Genomic DNA, 4174 nt, shown 5'->3' with positions numbered 1-4174 from the left:
GGAAATCAGTCTCAATTTTTTTGTTTACAGTTCAGTTTCATTAAAAAAAATAATGGGACACTGGGGTGGCTCAGTCAGTTAAGTGTCTGACTCTTGGTTTCAACTCAGGTCGTGATCTAATGGGTTCATGGGATCAAGCCCTACATCAGACTCTGTTCTCAGTGTGGAGTCTGCTTGAAGATTCTCTTCCTCTGCTCCTCCCCACACTCACTCTGTCTTTCTGTCTCTCTCTCACAAATAAATAAATCTTTTTAAAAAAATAAAAAGAAATAACTGCATCACTGAGAAGAAAAAGAAGCCCAATATAAATTCGACACAATTTTATGGAGTACTTTTTAGCCTCAGGCACTGCAGAAGTACACCGTAGACTGCATTTCTCTCTTAGGAACCCAGTCCAATGAGATATATAGTATTCCAGGATAGAGAGATGAATCAAAAAGACTGGCAAAAAGGCCCTTTTGAATCCAAGGCAGCCACGTAGGAAGTATGAAACCACCTTGCAACTTGCAAGGTTGACAAAGGATCATTAAACATACAACTCGCATGTTTTATTGCAGAAAGCCATAGGTGGCATGGTTTATCTTTCTTTAAGTCCTCTTTGTCAGAAGCCTGATATCTCAGAAATCATTTAGGAGGTAAGACTCACAGGTGCATTATACAATAGGAATATCAGGCCTGTTCATATTCATCAAATCTCTGAGGTTATCTGAAGTTAGCATTAGTGAATCATGCTTAATCTAAGACAATTGCTGGAAATAATGCTGCAGATCAACACATGTATTAAATCCTGAAAAACGTTGAAGACCCAAGAGCCACTTCCATGAACATAAGGGCAGGGGAGCTTAGAATGTGCTCTAATTGGGAGATATCCAGGCAAGCTTCTTGTGGACAAAGACAGTTACAAAAGCCCACAAGCTTCTTGAAATTAGCTCAGTTCTAATAATCTCAGGAAAGACATAAAATAATTTATTTCTATTGATACCTATTTGAGGAGAATTTGCCCTGATTTTATAAGGTGCTAGATGTGACTATATCTCTGTCTCTAACCACCTTAAAGCAGCCTGAAGTTCTATCTTAAGAATCAATCTCCAGGGTGTGGGATGCAAAAGGAAATAATTTATTTCTAGGTGTCACAAGGAAGCAAAATGGCACCCATTAGAAACAAGCTATTTGATGTCTCTTAGAGTTTCCAAGCACTTCATACAATATACAATCATAAAATTGTGCTCTTATTGCATATGGGAAACTATTAAAATATTAGGAAGTTTTGTTTGTATAATTCCAGCTCCAAAATAAAATATATCTACTGTTAAAAATCAAACTAGTAGAGGGACACCTGGATGGCTTAATCTGTTAAGTGGCTGCCTTCAGCTCAGGTTATGATCCCAGGGCCCTAGAATGGAGTCCTACATAGGGCTCCCTGCTCAGTGGAGAGCCTGCTTCTCCCTCTCCTTCTGCCTGCTGCTCTGCCTACTTGTGCTCTCTCTCTCTGTCAAATAAATAAATAAAATATTTTTAAAAATCCAACCAGTAGAGACAGAAAGAATAATCAATAATTAAGTTTTCCCTCCTATTTGCCCCAAAGAATGGGAATATGATACTTGTTCAACTGTTTGTCTAAAAATTGTAACCATTAGAAGAAAATTCCGAGTTTATATAAAAAAGGTTCACAGGAATGATGTAACTGTTCTGCCATAAGAAGGTGATTTAAGCCTTTGGATTACAGAAGATTCAAGATGTTGCCCTTGTGGTAATGCAGTGTTTTAACTTAAGGGCTATTGTGAACATCAATTTTCCCTTATGAAACAAATTACCAGCCAACCAAAATATCTATTACTGCTATATTTCCCAAAGAACTCTTCCATTCTCAAGTTGAGTAGATAAAATTGCGGCCTCATAAAGGTACTACAGAAGTGTGACAGTGGAGACACACCTTACAAAAGAAACAGATCTTAGAACGGTGACTCAGTGCAATAGATCACTGAGAGGAAGAAATGAAAAAGACATTTGAAACCATCGGCTCTGAGGTCAAACTGGAAAAGCAGCTAATTGTCAATGGTCTATACAGGAGAGCCGTAAAGTTTGAAGAACTAACTGACATGACTCAGAGTTTAGAAGCAGTGTGAAGTTCATGATGCCAAAAAGCTCATTGAAAATTTAATATTTACTGTCTTAGTTTCTCTTTTTGCACACTCATTTGTTTGTTTTACTGAGTTGAATGTATTAACTAGCACTTGAAATTATGCTCTTCAATGCATTTAAAGTTATGTTCTTATATGAAGGAAAATCACCAACCAAAAGTAGTTAATCTAGAATACAACTGAGTAAATACAATTGTGTCAAATTTATAACAAATTTAACTACCATATTAACTAAAATGTATGCCCATCCTGCAGGATCATATTAATCTTTGCCTCTCCGTTGTCTACTACCTCTAGCATGCCACTGCACAATATTTGAGCAAAACCACAAGTGAAAACCCTGAGCTCACAGAGAGCTAGTTAACATTATCATTAGATCCCAGGTATGACTATGACCCATACTGAAGCAATGTTTGAGCACTATTTTGCCATACATTGTTACACCTCTGCAGCACCTATTTCCTCACTTACTTACGAATAAAACCCAGATTTTGATTGAGGAAAGCATTCAAAATTGGGACAGCAAGATGTCCAGATGGAAAAAACTCACTTCTCTAACCAGTGAGCTACAAACACAAGTCAGTAAGGAGGGCATCTCTTCCAATAAAAAGGCAAAGACTCTTTTGCCTTTTATTCTTCCCCTTCTTCCTGCTTGAAAAGCAGGTGTGATGTAATGGGGCAACCCTATCACAACCACTAGCATGAACGCTTCATGCTTAGGATAGTGGAGCAAAACGTTAGAAAGATGTTAGGTCTTTGATAGCAGAACTACTGCTCCTGTCGCTGACAGCTTACTTTTATACTTCTCACTTGGGTAAGATAAACAGACTCATTGTTTAAGCTATGGTTTTCAATTGTTTGAAGTCAAATGTATTCCTTCCCTGTGTATTCTTTTCACAATGCCTTCAAACTCACAAATTACATACAAACATAACTTTCCACCTTTATCTATTGTAAATATCAATTTGGTGCCAGAACATTGAATTGGGGTAAATGAATGGTTAACATTTGAAAACATCCACTAAGTTTCTTGTCTCGAACAAGCACCAGAAGGAAGAATTATTTGCATATTATTTATATCTTTTTAAAAAATTCTTCATATTTATTTTAAGAAATGACTTAAGGTAACTATGAATGCTATTAGCCTTATTTAAATTATTTACCAATTTGTGTGAAATGTATTTATGATTTTGCAACACTGCCTGGAAATCTGTTCATTTGAGATCATTACCTATTATTAACACAGAAAAGAGCTGTTCAGAAGGGCATCTTGAACATTTATTTTGGTAAACAATACCCAAAATTAAATATAAATAAGACATCATTTTTAGCAACTGAATAAGACATAAAATTATCATGCTGAGCTCACACCTCCCTAAATGGAAGATATTTTATTTGTTTTTTAAATTAAGGTGTGAGAGGATACATCCTGGTCCTCAAATTGCGTGAATTATGTGAATAAAAGATGTCTAAAAGAATTTTGAGTGTATTCAGCAGAAAGTTGTTTAAATAAGAATTTTTGAAAAATTGAAAGTATTTGCCATGTCTTTTTTGTTAATCGAAGTATAACTGACATACGTAATATTAGTTTCAGGTATACAACATAGGGATTAGACATTTGTATAAATTGCAAAATGATTACCACAGCAAGTCTAGTTACCACTTGTCATCATATAAAGTTAACACAGTATTATTAACTATATTCTCCATTCCACATTACATTACCATGACTTATTTATTTTATAACTGGAAGTTTGTACTTCTTGATTGCCTTCATCCACTTTGCCCTCCCAAACCCCATTCCCTTCCGGCAATAGGCAAGCTGTTTTCTGTATCTATGAGTCTAGGTTTTTGTTTGTTTCGTTCATTCTGTGTGTTTTGTTTTGTTTTTTAGGTTTCATGTATAACTGAAATCACACAGTATTTGTCTTTCTCTGTTTGACATTTCACTTAGCATAATATCTTCAAGATCCATCCATACTGTCACAAATGGCAAGGTTTCCTTTTTTTTAATGGCTGAATGATATTCCATT

The sequence above is a fragment of the Enhydra lutris genome, unplaced genomic scaffold (genome assembly GCF_002288905.1).
Source record: "Enhydra lutris kenyoni isolate GAN:26980312 unplaced genomic scaffold, ASM228890v2 scaffoldscaffold21, whole genome shotgun sequence".
NCBI lineage: Eukaryota > Metazoa > Chordata > Mammalia > Carnivora > Mustelidae > Enhydra > Enhydra lutris.
This window is presented reverse-complemented; position numbering follows the sequence as displayed.